The sequence below is a fragment of the Sturnira hondurensis genome, unplaced genomic scaffold (assembly GCF_014824575.4).
Source record: "Sturnira hondurensis isolate 20B ecotype Veracruz unplaced genomic scaffold, ASM1482457v3 Scaffold0007578, whole genome shotgun sequence".
Lineage (NCBI taxonomy): Eukaryota > Metazoa > Chordata > Mammalia > Chiroptera > Phyllostomidae > Sturnira > Sturnira hondurensis.
Window position 1 is genome coordinate 1,883,726 of NW_028080209.1, and position 23,871 is coordinate 1,907,596.

Here is a 23,871-nt window from a genome sequence, read left to right on the forward strand (position 1 = left end):
CAACTTTATTGGAGTAATTATTGTAAAGACTGCCAATTGCCCCAATATCATTCACCCTTTTTCCATAGAAATAAAAATTTCAGATGGTGAAGACTACATTCCCCAGCCTCCTTTGCAGTGAGGTGGGGTCATGTGACTACAGTGAGTTGCATTACAGAAGAGAAACCCTGAGCTTGGGGAACCTAAATCTTTTCAAATGGGAACCAAACAAATCTGCCCTCTGATTTTGAAGAAAATGTTATATTCTAAAGCTGTTGGCTACACAAACCTCCTCAAGAGATGTACAGAAACATAAGGGACCCGTGGAGAATTAAATTTCTCCCAGCATTGCACTAATGATGGATTTTGAATGAGCAATGATGTAATTCTTACCACTGAGAAATGAAGATGAATTGTTGGAGACTCCAGGAGAGTCCTGCTCTTCTTTCCCTGTACATTGTCATGTCTAGACATGTGTTGCTGAAAGGCAGCCATCTTGTGACCGTGAGGAAAAACACAGCTGACCTTTGGCCATGGCAGAGATGAAGGTTGAGGACAGCCTTGGTCCTTTGTCTCGAGTATATGTTTCACAATAGTCTTTCCTGTAAGTCAGCCAGGCAACTGCTCGGCTATCTGCCTGCTGAGCAGCCCAGCACCAAGGCATAGACCAGAGTCACACATAGTAACTGCGCTGTTCCCTCAGCCTTTACTGAATGCAGGCTCACTCATGGTAGAACATGAACACACATTAGTGTTCTGCTCACACTCTAACAATCTAGGAGGAACATAACACACAGCAGTCAGTGGGGGATGACGAACTTGAGTCCCAGAGTCTCAGTCAATGGGTCTGGAAGACAGCACAGCGGGCAAGGGAGCCATCAACTTCTTGCAAGGAAGAGCTGCTCTCACAGGTGGGAGAGGGTCCAGTCTCGATCCAGTGGAGCAGAGCCTCCGGCAGGAGGCTCTCCAAACGGAGATCAGCATGGCATGGAGCAGCACTCCGGTGTGTGGCACTCGCTGTCTCAGCAGTGGTCTGGAGCCTGCCTCAGTTACACCTCAGAGGGTCATGTGCTCCACCCCTTGGTAAGTGTCCTTGGCACTCCTGATGAGGAGTGGGTCGTTTCTCCAGGAGCCTCTGTCTGCTGGGGAAGGGTCCCCTGCTCTGCATACACGGCTGTTCTGGTCATGTGTGCAGATATCTTAGCCACGCTTTCTGCCTAGATGTGTCTGGTGTGACTTACATAGTTTCCTTCTTGAACCAAACTGTTATGACTGACTGACAGCCGTCTTGGTTGACATGAGTGATGTCATTTTGTTTTATACAGTTTATCTGGTCCTGACCAGACCAATGCCATTTTATTGGTCCTACTTCCACATTTTTTGATGACACTGTAGAGCCACTCAGTTAACCAGCAATGCTACCATTACACCTCTGGCCACCCTGTTACAAGACAGCAGAAATTTCCTCATTGTCGAAGCTGTTTAAGCCAAGTTCGGGCTGAGACATGCTGGATCTTGCTCCAGTACAGTACATCCCCTCCCTCCTAGAAGTGCTGGTGCAAAAGCCCAGGTGCAAGGTATCTCCTCATGAGAGACAGGCCTACCCTTATCCCAGGGGATGGGGGAAATGGCTCAGTTAGGGGTTTTCCTCATCTAAAACCAGGGGTGATAGAACCTTGCCCAGCTAACAGTAAAGGACTAGACTAATTGGCTTATTGGGGCCCCTTTCAGCTCTGAGCTCTATGGCTGTGTGACACCACCCCATTCTTCCCCAGCACAGCTGCCCGCCCCATTCCATGGGCACATCTGTATTGGGGGTGTGCACTGGGGAAAGGGTTGTAAAACCAACGGCAGCTTATTCTGCCTCACACTTAACACCATGGGAAGCCCCAGCAGGACCTGAGCAGGGTGATCAGAGCGGTAAGCTAGGGTGACCAGAGGCTGTTACATGGGGGTGGGGTTACTAAGAGGGGAGTCTAGACCACCAAGGGGTGAGTTGGAGATGGAGTGTTGACCCTGAGGAAGAATGAAGTCAGGTGAAGGCAATGACACATTCGGTGATTTTATAATGCAGCTTGGGGCTGCTGGTGACAGATGTCATCAGGACTAATGGGCTGCTCTGTTACCTGGTGGAGGGAGGGGTATTTGGGGGAAAGAGGGATTTTATCACCCTCAAATCTCCAAGTAACTCTCCTGTCAATCAATTTCAAAAGCAGGACTTCCGGCCAAGATGGTGGCGTAGGTAGAAACACTGTGCCTCCTTGAACAACTAAGTTTAAAAACAACAAAGTTTTAGTAACCAAAACGCAGTCAAAACACAGAAAATTGAACTGTATGGAATCCGACAACAATGAACCATTCAGCCAGACCCCGTCACAACTCAGCAACTGGGGCGCCCAGCCCTGGTGAACACCTAAGGCTCTGTCCCTCATACATAACAGGTGCAAACAGACCAAAACATGGCTCAAGACTCAGAGCCCCAGAGCCGATAACTCTAAGTGTCCAAGAAATAGCCAACCTTTCAGATGCACCGTTCAAAATACTGGTGATGAGGATGCTCACAGAATTGGTTGATTTTAGTCACAAATTAGAGGAACCAATGAAGGCTAAACTAATTGAAATAAAGGGAAATGCACAGGAAACCAATATTCATGGAAAGGAAACTGGGACTCAAATCAAAGGAGTGGACCAGAAAGAAGGAAAAAATGACCAAACAGAAAAGAATGAAGAAACAATAATTACAAAAAAAATGCCCTGGCTGGTGTAGCTCAGTGGATTGAGCGTGAGCTTGAGAACCACATGATCGCGGTTCCATTCCCAGTCAGGGCACATGCCTGGGTTGCAGGCCAGTTCCCAGCAAGGGACTCACGAGAGGCAACCATACATTGATATTTCTCTCCTTCCCTTCCCCTCTAAAGATAAATAAATAAAAACCTTTTTAGAAAATGAGGAGAGGCTTAGGATCCTCCAGGACATCTTTAAACGTTCCAACATCCGGATTATAGGGGTACCAGAAGGGGAAGAGGAAGAGTGACAACTGGAAAAGTTATTTGAACAAATAATAAAGGAGAACTTCCCCAATCTGGCAAAACTTTCCTGGTCTATTTCCAGGAAGCCCAGAGAGTCCCAAGGAAGTTGGACCCAAGGAGGAACACACCAAGGCACATCATAATTACATTAGCCAAGACTAAAATGAAGGAGAGAATCCTAGAAGCAGCAAGAGATAAGGGGACAGTCACCTACAAAGGAGTTCCCATCAGACTGTCAGCTGATTTCTCAAAAGAGACCTTCCAGGCAAGAAGGGGCTGGAAAGAAGTATTCCAAGTCATGAAATCCAAAGACCTACAGCCAAGATTGCTCTATCCAGTGAAGCTTTCATTTAGAATGGAAGGGCAGATAAAGTGCTTCTCAGATAAGGTCAAGTTCAAGGAGTTCATCATCACCAAGTCCTTATTATATGAAATACTAAAGGGACTTATCTAAGAAAAAGAAGATAAAAAATATGCACAGTGAAAGGACAGCAAACTCACAGTTATTAACAACTACACCTAAAACAAAAGCAAACCAAGAGGACAGCTAGATCAGGAGAGGAACCATAGAAATGGAGATCACATGCCTGGCTGGTATAGCTCAGTGGATTGAGTGCCTTCGAACCACACGATTGCGGTTCGATTCCCAGTCAGGGCACATGCCTGGGTTGCAGGCCAGTTCCCAGCAGGGGACTCATGAGAAGCAACCATACATTGATATTTCTCTCCCTCTCTCCTTTCCTTCCTGTCTAAAGATAAATAAATAAAATATTAAAAAAAAAGAAATGGAGATCACATGGAGGGTTAGCAACAGGGGAGTGGGAGGAGAAGAAGGGGGAGAAGGTACAGAGAATAAGTAGCACAGGTGATCGGTAGAAAATAGACAGGGGGGAGGGCAAGAATACTATGGGAAATACAGAATCTAAAGAACTTGTGACACATGGACATAAACTAAAGGGGGGGGGCAATGATGGGGGAGGGGGTGTGCAGGGTGGAGGGGAATGAAGGGGGGCAATGGGACAACTGTAATGGCATAATCAATAAAATATATTTTTAAAAATTTTTCAAAAGCAACTACTAAGCACCGAGAGTGAGCGGATGGGAAAAACACAAATGCCACCCACTGCTGACTTGAAATCCTGGAGTGGGGCAAGGGATACCATTCACTTCCCAGCTCAGGCTCACCTCCTCCTGGTGGCCCTGAACCACCCCACCCCCACCCCTCCTGCTCCCTGTAGCCAGATTAGCCACCCTAGAGGCCCTATTTCAGCTGAGTTAGCCACCCCCCACATCAAAACTGGTCCAGTGTGCGACTGTCCACCCACCCGCAGCTATGCTCACACAACGGCAGGCATAAAGAACAAGGCAGGAGACAAAGTCCTGAGAGGCAGAGAGGAAGCCAAGGCCCACCTGGGTGGTTCCATCAGGGAAGGTTTAGGGAAAAGATGGACAGAAGGAAGGGGCGCAGTGTGGGGACAGCATGTCAAGGAAGGTAACAGGGGTGCAGGAAGCACAGGCCAGGCCCTAGGAAAAGGAGGTGAAGTCAGCTAGCAAGGCACCCCAAGTACCAAGCAGCAAAGCTGGATCTAGAACCTCAGGCCCCCTGAGCCTGTTCCCACCAGGACAGTACATTCCGTGAAACCTGTGGGCCACGTGCCTTAGAGAGAGCCTTTCTCTAAGTCGCCCCATCTGCCCTGCTGGGACTGACCAGAGGGCACTGTTGTGGTACACTGTCCTCCCTGAACCCCCAGCAGTGGCATCGATCTTTACTCAGGTAAAACCTTCAACAGAGGGCAGGCACAGGGCGGGCCTCAGCACAGTCAGCGCCGTGTGAGTGAGCCACCTTGGAAATGGCTCTTCCAGCCCACTCGGGGCCTTCGGATGACTACAGTCCTGGCCAACAGCTGAACTTCAATCTCATAATAAACTCTCAGCTCGAACTGCCCAGACTCCTGACTCCCTCTTGCTGAATTTTGGAGGGATCTCTCACTCATCAATAGATAAACAATACCTATTCTGTTCAGGGTCCAGCTGCATCTGTTTGACTGTGGGCACCTTTACCTCTCTGGGCATGTTTTCTCCAACTCAGACCAATGCTCTTGGCAGCACGCATTAAGGTTTCTTGGCATGGAAACTTGTTTAGGCCTTGTAGAGGCTGCAAATAACAAAACCTCACATACCTCACATAGTGGATTACGCTAGGCAGAAGTATATTTTTCTAACACATTCAAGAAGTCCAGCCCTGACCAGTGTGGCTAAACTAGTTGGGCATCATTCTGCAAAGCAAAAGTTTGCTGGTTTGATTTCCAGTCAGGGCATATACCTGGGTTACAGGTTCAGTCCCCAGTCTGGGCACAGAGGAGAAGCAACTGATCGATGTTTCTCTCTCACATTAATGTATCTCTCCCTCTCTATCTCCCCCTCTCTTTCTCCCACTTTCTTTCTCCCTCCCTTCCCCTCTCTCTCAAAATAAATAAACAAGACCTTTAAAAGAAGAAGGAGGAGGAGAAGGAGGAGAAAGAAAAAGAAGGAAGAAGGAGGAAGAGGAAGAAGGAGAAGGAGAGAGAGAAGAAGAAGCCGTGCAGAGGCAGGCAGCCCAGGGTCAGCATGTGCACTGTACATACCACAGTCCCAGCAACCCAGCGCTATCTGGTTGCTCTGCAGTGTGCAGCTCTCATTCCCCAGGTTTTCTCACGGTCTAAAACAGCTGCTTGTGCTCCAGCCATCATGGCCACAATCTAGTATTTATTATTATTTTGTTAATTTTACAGAGAGCCCTGGCTGGTGTGGCTCAGTGGATTGAGTGCCGGCCTGTGAACCGAAAGGTTGCCAATTAGATTCCCAGTCAGGGCAAATGCTTGGGCTGTGGGCCAGGTCCCCAATTGGGGGCATGCGAGAGGTAAACAAGCAATGTTTCTCTTACACATCAATGTTTCTCCCCCTCTCTCTAAAAAATACATAAATAGACTTACAGACAAAACAGAGGCATAGGTAGACACACTTCGCCTCCTCATACAACCGTAAGAAGGATCACAACTAACCTCAAACAAAAAACAAATGGAACTGCCAGAAAATCAAACTGTATGGAAGTCCAGCAACCAATGATTTAAAGAAGAAATAGTTGTCCAGACGGGTAGGAGGGGCGGAGATGGGGAGCCGGAGTGGAGAGGACATGGCATGGCAGCAGTGGCTGTTGGAATGGCTGGTCCCACATTCACATGTGGTGGATAAAAACCGGGAGGGACACCCGGGGAGCAAGCAACCCCAGGCCCCAAGCCAGACGTTTCAGGGTTCCAGCACCAGGAAGATAAAGCCTAATAACTTCTGGCTGTAAAATCCGGCGAGGGGTGGGGCCGCAGAAGAAACTGCCAGTCTCTCAGGAGAGTCCAGTTAAAGGACCACCACAGTCCTAGAAACTGTGCAAACCCACCCACTGTGGGACTCAGCCCCAGGGCAGCAGCTAAAAGGGGGCAAGCCACATACGGGAAGTGGGAGAAGTGACTGGAAATGGGGCGAGAGCCAAGCAAGGGGCATTATTCCCTCTCCAACCTCTCCCGCACATAGAGGTCCACGAAGCAGCAAGCAGGTTGCCCCACCCTAACGAACATCAAAGGCTCCACTCCTTACAACACAACAGGTGTGCCAAGACAAGGAATCAAAGCAACTCTACCTAATACACGGAAATGAACACAAAGACTGCCAAATTGAGGAGACAAAGAAATATGACCCAAATGAAAACACAGAACAAAACTCCAGAAAAAAAACTAAGTGAAATGGTGATAGCCAACCTATCAGATTCAGCGTTCAAAATACTGGTGATAAAGATGCTCAGAGAACTTACTGAATACCGAAAACCCATAAGGGAAGAAATGAAGGCTACACTAAGTGAAAGAAAGAAAAATCCAGCCCTGGCTGGTGTAGCTCAGTGGATTGAGCGTGGGCCTGCTAACCAGAGGATCGCGGTTCGATCCCCAGTCAGGGCACATGCCTGGGTTGCAGGCCAGTTCCCAGCAGGGGACGCATGAGAAGCAACCATACATTGATATCTCTCTCCCTCTCTCCTTCTCTTCCTCTCTAAAGATAAATAAATAAATATAAAAAAAAGAAAAATCCAGAGGGAACCAACAATGAAGCCAGGGTTAAAATCAATGATATGGAACATAAGAAAGAAAGAAACAGTCCACCAGTACTGAACAAAGAAACAAGAATTCAACCTGGCTGGTGTGGCTCAGTGCATCGAGTGCAAGCCTGCAAACCAAAGGGTCACCAGTTCGATTCCCAGTCAGGGCACATGCCAAGTTGTGAGCCAGGTCCCCCGTGGGGGGTGCATGAGGGGCCACCACACATTGATGTTCCTCTCCCTCTCTTTCTTCCTCCCTTATTCTCTCTGAAAAGGAATAAATAAAATCTTAAAGACAAGCAAACAAACAAAAAAATGAAACAAGAATTCAAAAACACTCCAAGATGGAGGCATAGGTGGAAACACTGTGCCTTCTCCCACAACCAAGTTTAAAGACAACAAAGGTTTAGTAAACAAAAACGCAGCCAAAACACAGAAAATTGAACTATACAGAAGTCCAACAACAACGAATCATTCAGCCAGACTGGTAAAAGGGGCGGAGCCAGCAGTGGAGTGGGGTCGGGCAGGAGAGATACCCCGACCCAGGCGTGCAGGCAGCCATGGACTGATCCCAGGTGTGGGGTAGCAACAGGTGGACCCAGTGAGGGCGCAAGGGGGAAGGCTGACCTCGGTCACACATTCATGGGCAGATAAAACAGCAAAGGAGTGAGCAGTGAGACAGACCATGCAGGCCCCAGTGGTGGGAAGCAGCAGAGGGGGGTTGCCATTGCTTCTCTCTGACCCCACCCCCACATACAGCATCACAACCCAGCATCACAACCCAGAAACTGAGTTGCCCTGCCCTGGTGAACACCTAGGGCTCTGCTCCTCATATGTAACAGGTACAAACAGTCCAAAATATAGCTCAAGAACTCAAAGCCCCAGAGCCGATAACTCTAAGCAACCAAGAGATAGCCAACCTCTCAGATGCACAGTTCAAAATATTGGTGATCAGCATACTCACAGAACTGGCTGATTTTAGTCACAAATTAGAGGAACATATGAAGGCTAAGCTAATTGAAACGAAGGGAAATGCACAGGAAACCAATAGTGATGGAAAGGAAACTGGGACTCAAATCAAGGGAGTGGACCAGAAGGAAGAAAAAAAATGACCAAACAGAAAAGAATGAAGAAACAAGAATTCAAAAAAAAATGAGGAGAGGCTTAGGAACCTCCAGGACATCTTTAAACATTCCAACATCTGAATTATAGCGGTACCAGAAGGGGAAGAGGAAGAGTGACAACTGGAAAAGTTATTTGAACAAATAATAAAGGAGAACTTCCCCAATCTGGCAAAGGAAATAGACTTCCAGGAAGTCCAGGAAGCTCAGAGAGTCCCAAGGAAGTTGGACTCAAGAAGGAACACACCAAGGCACATCATAATTACATTAGCCAAGATGAAAATGAAGGAGAGAATTCTAGAAGCAGCAAGAGATAAGGGGACAGTCACCTACAAAGGAGTTCCCATCAGACTGTCAGCTGATTTCTCAAAAGAGACTTTCCAGGCAAGAAGGAGCTGGAAAGAAGTGTTCCAAGTCATGAAATCCAAATACCCACATCCAAGATTGATCTAGCCAGTGAAACTTTCATTTAGAATGGAAGGGCAGATAAACTGCTTCTCAGATAAGGTCAAGTTCAAGGAGTTCATCATCACCAAGCCCTTACTATATGAAATGTTAAAGGGACTTATCTAAGAAAAAGAAGATAAAAAATATGAACAGTGAAAGGACACCAAACTCAGTTATTAACAACTACACCTAAAACAAAAGCAATCTAAGAGGACAGCTAGATCAGGAGTGAAACCACAGAAATGGAGATCACATGGAGGGTTAGCAACAGGGGAATGGGAGGAGGAGAAGGGGGAGAAGGTACAGAGAATAAGTAGCATAGACGGTGGGTAGAAAATAGACAGGGGGGAGGGCAGGAATGCTATGAGAAATACAGAATCTAAAGAACTTGTGACACATGGACATAAACTAAAGGGGGGGGCAATGATGGGGGAGGGGGTGTGCAGGGTGGAAGGGAGTGAAGGGGGAATGGGACAACTGTAATGGCATAATCAATAAAATATATTTTTTTAAAAAGAAAGAAAATAGACAGTGGGGAAGGCAAGAATAGTATGGGAAATATAGAATCTAAAGAACTTGTGAAGGCCCTGGCTAGTTTAGCTCAGTGGATTGAACATGGCTGGTGAACCAAAGGATCGAGGTTCAATTCCCAGTCAGGGCACATGCCTGGGTTGCAGGCCAGTTCCCAGCAGGGGACGCATGAGAAGCAACCATACATTGATATTTCTCTCCCTCTCTTCTTCCCTTCCCTTCTAAAGATAAATAAATAAAATTTTTTAAAAAGGTAAGGTGATTACTTATTTTTTTAGAAAATGGTTGAACAGATGGGTGTGTACTTTATTACATATTTGGGAAAAAAAACAACCTGTGACACATGGACATAAACTAAAGGGGAGGGAATGGTGGGGGAGGGGTGTGCAGGGTGGAGGGGAATGAAGGGGGGGAATGGGACAACTGTAATGGCATAATCAATAAAGTATATTTTTTAAAAAATGAAAGAAAAAAACAAACAAAGCAAACAAACAACTAGAATAGGAACAGAATCACAGAAATGGAGATCACATGGGGGGTTATCAGTGGTGGGGGAAGGAGGATAATGGGGGGAAAGATATAGATCAGGGGTGTCAAACTCATTTTCACCGGGGGCCACACCAGCCTCGCGGTTGCCTTCAAAGGGCCAAATGTACTTTTCAGACTGTGTAAATGCAACTGCTCCTTAACAGTTAAGCAAGAGGTCAGTGCTGCCGCCAGGTAGAAACAAGGTGGATGGCCAGATTTGGCCCACGGGCCTTGTGTTTGCCACCTGTGGCATAGAGATTAAGAAGCATAATTGGTAGGTACAAAATAGACAGGGGGGATGTTAAGAACAGTATAGGAAATGGAGAAGCCAAAGAACTTATAAGCATGACCCACAGACATGAATGAAGCAGGGAGACAGTGGCCAGAAAGGGGGTAATGGGTGAAGGGGGGCAAAGGGGAAAAAAATTGGGACAACTATAATAACATAATCAATAAAATATACTTAAAATTAAAAAAATAAGCCCTAGCTGGTGTAGCTCAATGGATTGAGGGCAGGCTGTGAACTAAATGGTCACCAGTTTGATTCCCAGTCAGGGCTCATGCCTTGGTTGCGGTCCAGGCCCTCAGTGGGGGGCCACATGAGAGGCAACCACACATTGATGTTTCTCTCCCTCTCTCCCTCCCTTCCCCTCTGTCTAAAAATAAATAAATAAAATCTTTTTTAAAAATAAAAATTAAATTAAAAAACTATATCCTTGGGTAATGATTTTTAAAAAGATTTTATTTATTTATCTTTAGAGAGGAAGGGGACAAGAAGAGAAATATCAATGTATGGTTGCCTCTCATGCATCCCCTGCTGGCAATTGGCCTGCAACCCAGGCATGTGATGTGCCCTGACTGAGAATTGAACCGTGATCCTTTGGTTTACAGGCTGGCACTCAATCCACTGAGCTACACCTGCCAGGGCAAGTAATGATTTTTTAAAAAGACAAATAATAAATAAAATATAGCTGATACTGTTCCTAAATAAAATAGTATGTGCTCATTATACAAAATACAGAAATCTTTTTTTAAACCATATTTTAAAGATTTATTTATGTATTTATTTTTAGAGAGGGGAAGGGGAGGAGAAAGAGAGGGAGAGAAACATCACTGTGTGGTTGCCTCTCATGCACCCCTACTGGGGCCCTGGCCCGCATCCTAGGCATGTGCCCTGACTGGGAATTGAACCAGCAACCCTTTGGTTCACAGGCCAGCACTCAATTCGCTGAGCCATACCAGCCAGGGCTAAAAAATATTTTAATTACCTGCAACTATACCATTCATAGAAGTCCACATTATCACTATATTGATATATCTTCGATTTTTTTCCTATGTGTAGAGAGATAAATTGACGGATACATTTTAAAAACAAACAGGATCATTCCGCATATAGTGTCTCCCAACATTTTGTTATGAAAATTGTCAGACAGCCAGGCTAAAAGTATTGTTCAGGGACCCCTCACATCCACCACCTAGGCTCTCCCATTAACAGTACACTATTACTTGATTTACTGTATAGTTATCCAACTAGAAGTGTGTAGTTGGTGTTTTTAATGATCACACAGTAATAACGAGCTCTTTGGTGTGCAGTTCTAGGAACTTACATGTACAGGCACGTGTAACCACCACAATCAGGGTTCAGAACAGTTCCATCAGCCCCAGAACACTCCCTCTTGCCACCCCCTATAGGCACACCTTCCCGCACGCATAAGCCCTGGCAACCAGAGCTGTTTTCAACACCATTGTTCATTTTTGCTTTAGAGTCACAGAAATGGAAACATGCAGCCTGTAATCTTTTGGGACTGGCTTCTTTCATCCATGTCTCTGTGAGTGGCAACAGTTCATTCCTTCTTACTGCCGAGTGGCAGTCCACAGTATGGACACACCACATTTCATTCATGCACCCGCTGTCCCAACTGGGTTGCTTCCAGTTTCTGGTGATTATGAATAGAACCGCTGTTAGCATTCTTGTGTGAATGTCAGTTTTATTTCTCCAGGGTAAAGATCTAGGACGGGATTGCTGGGTCACTGTGGTTTTAACTTGCACTTACCCAATGGCTAATGATGTTGAACATCTTTGCATGTGTTTATATGCCAACTGCATATCCCCCTGGGTGAAGTGTCTATTCAACTGTTTTGCTCATTTTTAAATCAGTAGGTCTTTTTCTTACTATTGAGTTTTGAGGGGGGCTTTCTGTATCCTGAAAATAACTCTTTTGTTAAATGTGCTATTTGTAAATATTGTCTTTTAGACTATAATGTCTTTTCACTCTTAACACTGTCACAGAGCACAAAGCTTTGATTTTGACAGTCTAATTTATCCAAAAAAAAAAAGTTTCATGGATTGTGCTTTCAGTGGTAAGTTTAAGAACTCTTTGACCAACCCCCAGGTCACGAATACTTTCCTCCTATGCTTTCTTCTGGGAGTTTTATAATTTTAGGTTTCACATTCAGACCTATGATTCATTTTCAGTTAATTTTAGTCTAATATGTGAGGTCTAGGACACGTTTCATTGTTTTTGCATGTAGGCATCCAGTTCTTCCAGCACCATTTGTTGAAAAAAATGTCCTTTTTCCATTGAATTGCTTTTGTACCTTTGTCTAAATCAGTTGGCCAAATTTGTGTGGGTTTCTTTCTTTTGCTTTTTTTTCCACTCTCACCGAGGACATTTTTTCATTGTGAGAGAAACATCAACTGGTTGCTTCTCCTAGGTTCCTCAGTTGGGGATGGAGTCCACAACCTAGGCATGTGCCCTCACCCAGAAGCAGACCTGAGCCCTTCCGTGTATGGGGCAATGCTGCAAACGCCTAAGCCACACTGGCCAGGTGTGTGGGTCTATTTCTTGAGCCTCTATTCTGTTTCATTGACCTGTGTGCCACTCCTGACAGCAGCACACTCTTTTTTAAAAATAATTTTCTGTGTATTGACTCGAGAGCGAGAGAAACATCGCCTAGTGTTTTGCCCACCCACACGCCCACTAGTGGACTCCTACACACGTTCCAGTGGGGTCAGACCCCAAATCACGGTGCGTGAGGACAGCGCTGCACCAGCCGAGCTGCCCAGCCTGGACACTACTCTTTCCATTACCGTTGCAAGTCCTGTTGTAAATTCTAAATCACATAACACAATCCCTCCAACTTTATTCTTTTTCAAAATTGTTTTAGATATTCTAGTTTCTTTGCCTTTCCACATAAATTTTAGAAGCAAGTTGTCTATATCTACAAAAATTCCCGATGGAATTTGATTGGAGCTGTGTCCAACTGATAGATCAGTTTTATGGGTTGAATAGTGTTCCCTGGGAAGGTATGTTGAAGTCCTAACCTGGACCTAATATATCACCTCAGAACATGACTATTTGGAAACAGGGTAACTATAGATATAAGATGGGGAAACTTAGTTAAGATGGGGTCATAGTGGAGTGGTGTGGGTCCTTAATACAACATGCCTGAGGTCCCTATAAGAGAAAAGACACAGACACATAGAACTCACGTGATAACAGAGGCAGGTGTGAAGGTGCTGCAGCTGCAGCCAAGGAACCCCCAGGAGAGCGGGCAAACTCCCCGAAGCTGGGCGAAGCCAGGGAGGGCTGCTGGAGGCTGCAGGAGAGCATGGCCATGCTGACACCTTGGCCTCAGGCTTCTAGCCTCCAGAGCTGTGAGACAATTTCTATTGTTTTAAACCACCCAGTGTGTGCGACTGTTATCGCAGCTACAGAAAACAAATTCAATTAGTTTGGAGAGAAACTGCATCTTTACTATGTTGAGTCTTCCAATCCATGAATGCAGGGTATTTTTTAGATTTTCTTTTATTTCCTTCATCAATATTTTGTTTTCAGCATAAATACCCTGTGTATGTTTTGTTAGAGTCTAGACTCAAGTGTTTATTTTTTTCTTCCTTTCCTTTTGAAGCTATTACAAATAGTGTTATCTTTTTTAATGGTTCATTGTTAGCATATAAAATATGATTGATTTTTTTGTATTAGTCTTGTACCTTGCAGCCATAATGAACTCAGTTATTACTTCTAAGACTCTTTGAAAAATTATATTAATTTGTATAAAACACTTTGTGATATTTCATCTTAATTTGAAAATACAAGGGAGAATCTGTTTTTCTATCAACTTGCAAAGAGCTTTAAAAAGGAGCAACTTCCATCTGTTGGACATTTATGTTGTTTCCTTTTGTTATCACTGCTATTATTAATGATGAAACGAATTTCAGATTTTGGGACATCGATCTTGGACCCCTTTTCTAATTTTGTTGGAGGAGAGATTCCCAGAAATGGGATTAGCAGGTCAAAGGGCTGAGCTGGGCCCCGCACTGCACAGGGCTCAGCTGCTCTCCAGAACAGCCGCACCGACTTCTCCCACTGGCACTGGGGGGAGCACACGGTGCTCCGAAATGTTGTCAGCACTGGCAACGAGCATTTTAAAGCTCTCTGCCATCTGGTAGGAGAACAACAGTATCTTCCTTGCATTTTAAAATAATTCTTTCTAAAATGCTAACCTGTCCCACCCCTGCTGAAAACCTTCCACGGCTTCCTTCAAAATAAAGTCCATGCCCCTGGCTGACAGGTGCAGGCCCCATATCAGCTCCTGTTCATTCCCTTCATTGTTAAATTCCACGGCTTCCTTCTCCTGCCCTCTACCAGGTGCTACAGCACAGCTGGTAGCTTCTGAACCTCATGGCAAAACTCCTTCCCCTCTAAGACACTGCCTGGAATGCAGGTGTGCTCACCCTGCTTGCCCCTCCCCAAGGCACCCAAGGAGGCACCTAGGAGAGGTCACAGTGGTGGTTCTGAAGCCAGACCGACTGCCTTCCTGTCTAGCTCTACTGTGTGGCCATGGAAAAGGCCACCTCTCTGTGCCTCAGATACTACACTGTAAAAGGGCAGTAAGGACAGCAGCCATCTCCTAGAGTTGTAAGGATTAAATGAGTTACTAAGAGTACATCAGAACCGTCTGTTGCTTGGGGAGTATTAATACATCCTAGCTGCTATTGTTGCTATTATTCATAGCTGCCCCTCCCTGATCTGGCCCATCACCCACAGGAAGCAGTCCACTGGCACTACCCTTATTCCACTGTGTTGCTTCTTAAATGCATGAGCCTCATGTTTCTCTTCTATCAATAAATGAAGCGAATAACCCCACACCTGCTTCAGACTTACAATGATTTAAAGAGCTAATATGTATCCAAGTGCTTCTTAATGTTGTATATCACTTTGGTGAGGGTTATTATGGGTCCCCTCCCCCCACCGGAAGGAGGGAGCAGGATGACAGTGAGAGCTGCGATTTAGTGGGTGCCCATGTGGCGAGGTCTTCAGTCCTTCGGTGCTCCCCTGCTGTGCAGCAGTGGGGCCCTGGCAGGAAGTGGAACCCACCCCAGGGCCTTCAAGAAGCCCTAATGGAGGAGCTCTTTACAGGGGTGCAGGCAGGCGGGGTGAAGGGGATCAATGAGGGGTGGTGTGGCACAGGGGCCAGCAATGGTAATAAGTCCCTGTACCTCCTAGGACCTAAAAGGCTGGGGCAGATGCTACATGCCCCAAGCCACAGCCATGAAGGGACACAGCAGCCAGGTCAGGAGCCAAAGCAGGGCCAGGGTGGGTGAAAGAGCACCCCAACTTCTCTCCTCCTCTGGGATGTCCTGCGCTAGGCACTGCCCAACAGAGAGCCAGCTGGCAAGGGGGCCCGGGGCCCAGGGCCCAGGGCCAAGTGGTCAGCCTTCCAGACGCTGCACTGGTCAGAGCAGAATAAATGGGGTGAGTGAGGGGGTGGACGGATGAAGGGAGAATAACAAGCACAGGGATACGGGATTGTTCTCCACCGTCACCACCTCCGATTTGCAGATGAGAAGATTGAGGCCCAGAGAAGTGAATAACTCGCCTGCTCTCTCAGAGCTGGTAAAGGTGGGGCTGGGGGTGAGAGCAGGGCTCAGAAGGGTGGTCCCCCCCGCCCCCGCCCCCGCCCCCGCCCAGACGTCCAGGTGTTAGCTGTGCTCAGGGGCAGCAGCACCCACAGGTTTGTCTCCCTCCTTTCTCCTCCCTTCCTCTCACTTGTCGCTTGCCCCATCCTCTCACCTGCTGTCTGCCTTGGCCTCCGAGAAGGCTTTCGGCTCTCTCTCCCGTTTCTGTCCTCCCCTTCATCTCTCTCCTCCCATTTTCCCAGTCTCCCTCTTCCAGTCTCTACTACAGCGGCTCTCTGCCTTGACATCCATTGCCCAGAGCTCAGATCCTCGGCAACTCTCCTCTCTAGGATGCGCCCCTTCGTCTCCCATCTCCGCCTCCACATCCCCCCATTTCCGCCTCCACATCCCCCCATCTCCGCCCCGGCACCGGTCCCTGCATGTCCGCCTCCGGTCCCCCACTGTCCCTCCGCCCCTGCAGCAATCTCGGTGGCCGGGGTGGGGGTGGGGGCTGGCGCGGCGCCCGGCCTGAGTCACACGCATGAGGCAGCGTGAGTCAGGCGCGGAGGGAAGTCCCTACGGAAGGGGCTTTCGGAGCCGCAATCGAATCGCGGGGAAAGAGAAAGTGTTCGGAACGCTCCTTTGACACAGTGACCTTGTGTGAGCCCAGGCTGGACACACCCCCACACTCTACCCACAGACAACACGCACCCCCGGCCCACCGCGGCCCTCCCGTCCCGCCTGCTCCCAGGTGCGCGGCTGCCAGAGGCTGGCGCGCAGGGACTGCCTCCCCGAGGGCCGGGCGGAGAGGGCCGGCATCCAGGGAACTCCGGGGTCTCCGGTCTGTCCCCAGGACCGCCGCTTCCCCAGCTCCCCAAAAGCCTGGCGCGTGCCCCAGCCAGCATCGCTCACCTGCTCCAGACTCCAGACCCTTTCCCCCGACACGGGGTGGGGGAAGGGTGTCCGGAAAGGCTCCTTGGGGCCTACTAGGTCACCTTGTGGAGCCCTGTGGGTGGTAGAGGAGTCGGGCAACGTGTGTTCCTACAGGGACGCTCTCCTAACCCTCTCAGACTGACCTGCAATCAGACGCCGCGTTCAGTTAAACAAGTATTTAATGAGCATCTATAACAAACACCGGTGCCGGGCTCTGGAGACCCGGGATTCGGCCGTGAGCGAAATACTATGTCAACTCCCGCCCTCCAAGAGAGACGTGGGATGGGAGTGGGGGCAACAATAAATAAGCAAATAATCTAGACCAGCACGGTCCAATAGAAATGGACCAGAAGGCACATACCTACTGTTAGATTTTCCAGTAGCTGTATTAAAATTGTAAGAAGAAACACAGGAAATTAACCCAGTATATACAAATACCATTTCAACATTCAACCAATATACAAAAAAAATAGTATTTTCATATCTGTGTGTGTGTGAAACAAGTCTTGGGACTCCGGTGACGATCTCACGCTTCTAGCGTGTAACTCAGACTCACTCCGTTTGAGAGCCAAGTGGGCAGTCTCCCCCTGTGCCCAGCAGTGACCTTGAGGGGCAGCAGAGTCCAGCTGTCAGCTAAGGGCTGTGGAACAGAAGAAAGCAGAGCAGGGTAAGGGGGTGGGGAGAGCTGGGTGGGGAGGGGAGGGGGGCAGAATTCAGAGAAGTGAGACCCACAGACACTCTGAATTCCAGTTCCAGCATGAGCACTGGCCAGTGGCCTGGTCTCGCGGAGCCCGATCTCCCCATCTCTGAAATGGGGACATGCTTTCTCCCGTGCGGACTGGAGGAATGCTCACTCATTCAATGTTGTTTTTGTCCCCACCCCTCCAGGGCACAGCTTCCCAAACTCAGTCACATCCCCTCCAACCCTGACACTTAGTGGCCCCCAGTGGCAGCCTAGTCCCCCCTCCTCACCCCAGACCCTCCATGTTTAACTGTTTCTCTCCCAACAACATACTTAACGCTTTGGACTTCAGTTTCACTGACTATGTAATTGCACACTTTGAACTCTTGGGAAAAAAATATTGTAGAGTTACTTCCAGGGGACCAAGTCACTACCATGGGGGGTGGGGGCACCAGGTGTCAACCTCATAGTACTGAGAAGGTGAATTCCCTCTTTGGGAACTAGGAAAGGGATTTCTGCCTATGAAAATCATCCTGATCCCAAAGACCTCTCCCACCAAGGGCAAAATTGCCAGAGAAAGGGATGCTTAGGAACTGCAGACATCTCTGGCTTGTGTGACTCAGCTGGACTGAGCACAGCCCTGCAAACCAGAGGGTCACTGGTTCAATTCCCAGTCAGAGCACATGCCTGGGTTGTAGGCCAGGTCCCCAGTAAGGAACATGCAAGAGGCAACCACACATTGATGTTTCTCTCCCACTCTCCCCTTCCCTTCCCCTCTCTCTAAAAATAAATAAATAAAATCTTTAAAAAAAAACAACGAACTGTGGACAGAGCCCCAGGGTTGGAGGAGAGAGAAACTCCAAGCCAAGAGGTTGCCTCATGAGGAGTGTGTGAAGGTTCTGCACTGCCTGCCTTTTCCCACCCCACCTCCAGGGCAAGCAGGCCAGCAGGTCCCCAAGCCCAAGGGGAATTCAGGATCAACAATCAGGCCCTCAGCGGGGGACTCCATGGGTTTCACCAAGGCTGGAAGCGACGGGTGGGAGCAAGTCCTTTAGTCCCAGACAAAGGAGACAGAAGGGTCTGGATTTGGGGTGCAGACCTGCCCACTGTACCCCACCCCGAAAGCCTGGGAACCGGTAGGGTTCCCTGGATGGTGACCCAGAAATCTGTCAGCACCTCCTCCCTGGCACTGCCCACATGGATCTCCACTGCTTCCCTGGCAACTGCCAGGGTTTCTTTCCCCTGGGTTTCTGTGCCCACCCACTCGCCCCTCTACCCCCTGAGACCCACTCAGACTCCCCAAGGCTACCCAAGAGCCAAGTAGCTGGATTTGGGGCCATACCAACCTCAACCTAGGCGGGGATGGGAGAGAGCAAGTTCGAGCCTGGGTTTGCTCCAAGACTGACACCGCCCACCCCTCCGGGCCACTCTGGTGTTCTAGATCCAGGGGACCACTGATCCCTCAGTGACTGAATTCCTAGAGAGTAAGAAAGAAAACAAAGATGACGTCCACTCAATTCTCAGTGAGGACTAGACCTTGGAGGACATACAACCCCAAAGGATTTATAGGGTAGGAGAGAGGCCTGAAGCCTGGGTGAGCGGGGAGCAACAAGGTTTAAGCCAGGTTGGTGGGGAGGAAGGCTGCCTGGGCCCTTAGCAGCCGCCATCTCCTGCTAGCCACATTCCAGACCAGCAGGCTTGCCCTGCTCCGCCCGCCTCCTTCCTCCTTTGCTCTCCCGCCAGTGGCCACCTCCCCTCCCCCACTTCGCTCCTCCCCCATTCCTCCAGCCACCTACTTTCTCTGCCTGCACCCCGCCCCCCAGCCTCTTTCGCACTCTTTCATCCATCCGTTCACCGAACTGTTGCTGAGTGCCAAGGCCCCCTTAGGCCCCGGTGCGAGGCTCGAGGGTATGGAGAAGAAAACAAAGCCCCGGAGGAGTCCCACCAATCCCCGGTGTGGCGTTGGCTCCTCCCACACTCCAGCCCACCTCCCTCAGCTAGGCCCCCGCCCTTCGACCTCCACCCTGCCCTCCTTTCCTTCCCTGAACTCTGGCCCAGCTTCTGGGGCTGTGGGCCCACCCCCTATCCCTTGTGCTCTGGGAGCAGGCAGACAGCACCCCGTCCTGCCCATTCCTGGAATGGAGCTCCACGCCCTAAGAAAAATTCGGGGTGAGGGTCCAGGGTGACCTGCAGGGGACAGAGCACAGGGTGACTCAGGACACATCTCCCCAGTTGGAACAGCGTCCCCCTACAGAGGCAGAAGGAACCAGCCAGGACTCTTGCAACGGGGCAGACTTGGAGTAGGAGTTGGCCTCCCCCAGCTAGTAACGAAGGACAGTCACTTTTGAAGGCCCCAGGCGGTCACCGAATCCCTTTCCCAGCAAGGAACAGGACAAGAGAAACAGCAGTCAAGGACCACATGAAAATTTCCTGAAACCTTGGGGCCTGTGGCCTGGAGGGACAAACTCAGCCCCCAGAGAATGGGGTCATAGGCCCACAGCTGCTGCCCCGACACTTCCTTTGACCGGCTCCAATGGGTGTGGCCTCCGTAGGCTACACAACGTGAAGGGGCACGTATTTTCCACCACTTCTCAGTGGGAGGAGGCAACGTGTTTGGGGCATTTTACCTGCAGAGTCTCTTTCATTAAATGTCAGATAGTTCCGTAGGCCAAAGGGAAACTCTTTTATTCCCTGCAAAGCGTAAATGTTACACTCACCTGAAGTGCGGTCCAGTGAGCTGCCACACTGCCCAGTCACCAACAAGCAACCCAGCCAGCCATTCTGCCGCGGCCAAAGGCTGAGCGGTTGTCACATGACTGCCAGCGCCTGCCGACTACACCAGAGGCCAAAGGAAAAAACAATTTCCTCTGATCGGTGGCAAATTATAAAATCTGCAGGTGATACCCACCACACATGAGTCTGAGTGCAGGAGACGGCAGCCCAGCGATTCTGACCTAGTGAGAGGAACAGACATCTCTGTAAGGTGCAGATCCCTGTCTCCGGCCGAGCCACTCGGTCACTCCTATGGTGATCCGCGGGCTTCCTTGCCCTTTTCTCTGCCTTGGAGTTCAGATCCCCAGCACAGCTCCCTGTGGCTTGGTCTTTGCTGACAACAGAAATCATTTTGGCCAATCATTCTTCATTCAGCACGTTTTTCGAGCTTCAACACTGTGCTAGACCCTAGGGATACCCCAGTGAGTCCAGCTGATAACATTCCCTAACCAAAGAGAAAACACAGGACGTATCACTTTTATTGATAACAGTTCAGAGTCCAGTGTTGACCATTACACTACGGAATATCGATAACAGTTCAATAGAAAGGTTAATGGTACGTTAGAAATTGACAAGTGCTATAGGGGGGAAAGTGGCTGAGACTTGCAGGAGGAGATATGCAATTTTAAATAGTGTGGACAGGTACTACTGAAGGCTGTGAGAGGGCAAACCCTGAGAACATTTAGGTGAAGAGCATGTCAGGCAGAGGAAATGACAAGTACAAAGGCCCTGAGGTGAGCTCATGGCCGCCAGTCTGGGCAGCACCTAGGGAGGCTGCTGTGGCTGAAGCAGAGCAGCAGGTAGGAGATAAGGTGGGGGAAGGGCAAGTTGCAGGGCCTTGTGGGCCTTTGTGTCCACTCAGTGTGAGATCGTGGCCCCTGGAGGATTTTGAGAAGGGAAGGACATGCCTTCTGTTTTAGGCAGAAAATGATTTAATACTGAGAATTAGGTGCTTACAAAACCATTGGGAAGAACTGGAGGAGCCAGCTGTAGGCTGGGAACACTCCCGTCGGCCTGCCTGTGCCTCGATGGGGGGGGGAGATCAGGCAGCCCCCCGCCTGAATGGCTGAGCTGTGATCCGGGACAAGAGTTCTTTCTGCCACCATTCCGAACTCTTAATCCTTACAGCGCTACTAAGGGGATGCTGGAGGTGCTGCAGAAAACCCTATGTCTCTACAGCCCACACAGCAACATTTCCCTTTCCTTGTTTCCGTCCAACAAATTTCACTCTTTAGTGGGACCTAATTCACATTCAAACTTGCAGCTTCAAAGGAGTGTGGAGAATGGTGCTGAATGCCGGCCCACTGTGTCTGCTACAGCCCTAAGCCCTTCCCCAAGTCAAATGCTCTGCTACATCCCAGCCCCGCCCCTGCAGGCTCCGCCCACAGCCCGGGCCCCTGCAGGCTCCGCCCACAGCCCGGGCCCCTGCTCCCTACATCCCGGCAGCCGCCCTCAGGGCAGGTACCACACTGGTGAAACGACCCTGTACTTGTTTGACTCCCTACCCCACCCAGTGGAAGTCTCCTGAGGACAGGGAACATAGCTACCTCATTCAAGTCCCCAGTGCCTGAGTGCCTGGAGGGATCCAGCTAGCCAGGCTAAGAGAAGGCAACAAACTCACCCAACTTAGGAGAAGCAGCAGTGGAGGGGAAAGAGGCAGAATCCCAAGCTAACCTCCCTGATCCTCAGTTTTAACACCTGTAAAATGGGACAATAGCCTTGCTGAACTGATGGAGATGCTGTGGGACACTACAGTCAGTAGGTGCTCATCACTCTCCTTTTCCCCCATTGTTTCCTGAGGTTGGAGAGGAGCTGGGCTTTTCTGGGTTCCAGCTCTGAAGAAGGTGGCTGATAAATGGACGGTATCCTGGGGCCATGCGTGGTGGGTGGCTGGCTCAGGAAAGCGGGGAGAAAGGTGCCTGCCCCCTGAGCATCTCTATTTATTGGGGAATTTTTCCTTCGCAAGTTGGAAGTAGAAGAAGAGGCTCTCCTCCCACTCTAGGCCTGCCAGGCTTCCTGGCAGCAGACCATGTGGTCAGCAGGGCCTGGAGGCCTGGTACTGCCAAATAAGCAGATGTACTAGTAGCTGGGTGACTCCGGGAGAGTAGTCAAACACCAAGCACCAGTGTGACCCTATGCCTAGCTTGCCCCCGTCAGTGTTGGCTGCTATGGTCCTGGGTCAATCCTAGTTATAATGGGCCAGTTCAGGTTCATGCTCATTGTCTGGTCATAACCACCAGTAGCCCCATTTACTCTTAAGCATCTTGCTTGTCTGTAATAGCTCAGCATACATAGCCTATGAACCAGGAATTCCTCTCCTCAGGTATGTACCCAACAGAAATGCTTGGTGCGCATGTCACCAAGAAATATTCCAGAACATTCAGAGCAGCACTACTTGTAATAGTCCCTAACTGGAAACTGACCAAATGCCCTACAACAGAATGGATATAAAAACTGTAGTATACTTAACACCATGTAACCATGCAGCAAAGAGAGTGAACATTCTGTAGGCACGTGCAGGAACATGGGTGAACTGCGACATAATGCTGAATAAAGGAGACTAACACAAGAGAGTACGTATCATGATTCCATCCACACGATGCACAAAAAAGTTGGAACTAAAGGGCACTGTTAGAAGTTGAGAGGGTGCCCTGACTGATGTGGCTCCGTGGGTTGGGCATTGTCCCACAAACTGAAAGGTTGCTGGTTTGACGCCTGGTCAGGAGGGCACGTGCCTGGTGTGCTGGCCAGGTCCCAGTTTGGAGGCCTGAGGAACAGTCCAAACACTGATGTTTCTCCTCCTCCCTTCCCCCCTTTCTAAAAATAAATAAAATCTTTACACAAACAAACAAACAAGAAGTTGAGATGGTGGTTACATAAGGGAGAATGGAAATGTTCTTTTTCTTGATATGGGTTCTAGCCATACATGGATATTCACTTTATGAAAAGGCACTACGCTGAACACAGGATTTATGCCTTTTCTGTAAGTAGTTTTCATCAATAAAAGGTGTACTTTAAAACATATCCTGGTTTGTATAATAGGTTCCAGGGGTGTCCAACCTTTGGCATGTGGGCCACACTGGAATAAGAGTTGTCTTGGGCCACACATTAAATACACAAACACTAACAAAAAACTGATGAGCAAAAAAAAAAAGGTTTTAAGTAGATTTACGGTTTTGTGTCAGGCCGCATCCACAGCCATCCTGGGCCACAAGCAACTGGCGGGCCAAGGCTTGGACACCCCGGCAGACAACTTCTACTTCTTTTCGCCCCACCCCTTCCCATCTACCTTCCGGCTTCCAGATGGGACTGACACATAGGACTGTCATGCCTTACCCCATGCCTTTCAGGAAGCCTCTACTCTTCTAAGAGCTGCAGTTGACTCAAAAGTGAGAGGTAAACTGACAAGTAAATATATAACTGGAGAAATGGGAGGTACGAATCCCCAGGGAATGGTAAGGGACACCCCAACCTTCCAGGACCTCCGAATTTCAACCCACAATTGGAAGATTGTCAAACTCCTCTACTCCACTTAGCAGCGCAGGGGAAAAACTAACATACATCAGAAAGAATTTCAACAGCCCAGGTAAAAGTAAGTGTACCTTCGGCTGCCCTGTAAAATAAAGCTGACTTGAACTCCCCATTTCCTGAATGTCGGTTGGGGTCTTTGAGTTCAGTGGGTTTTCCTTGTGGAAACTGTGTAATTCAACTCTGACAGTGAGGAAATGCTTCCTGTGGCAAAGACTGGTTCTGATAGGACCATTTCCCCTGGGGCCCCTCGGGCCTTCACCCACCAGGTTTATGTGCCTGGCCTAGAGTAGCTCCCT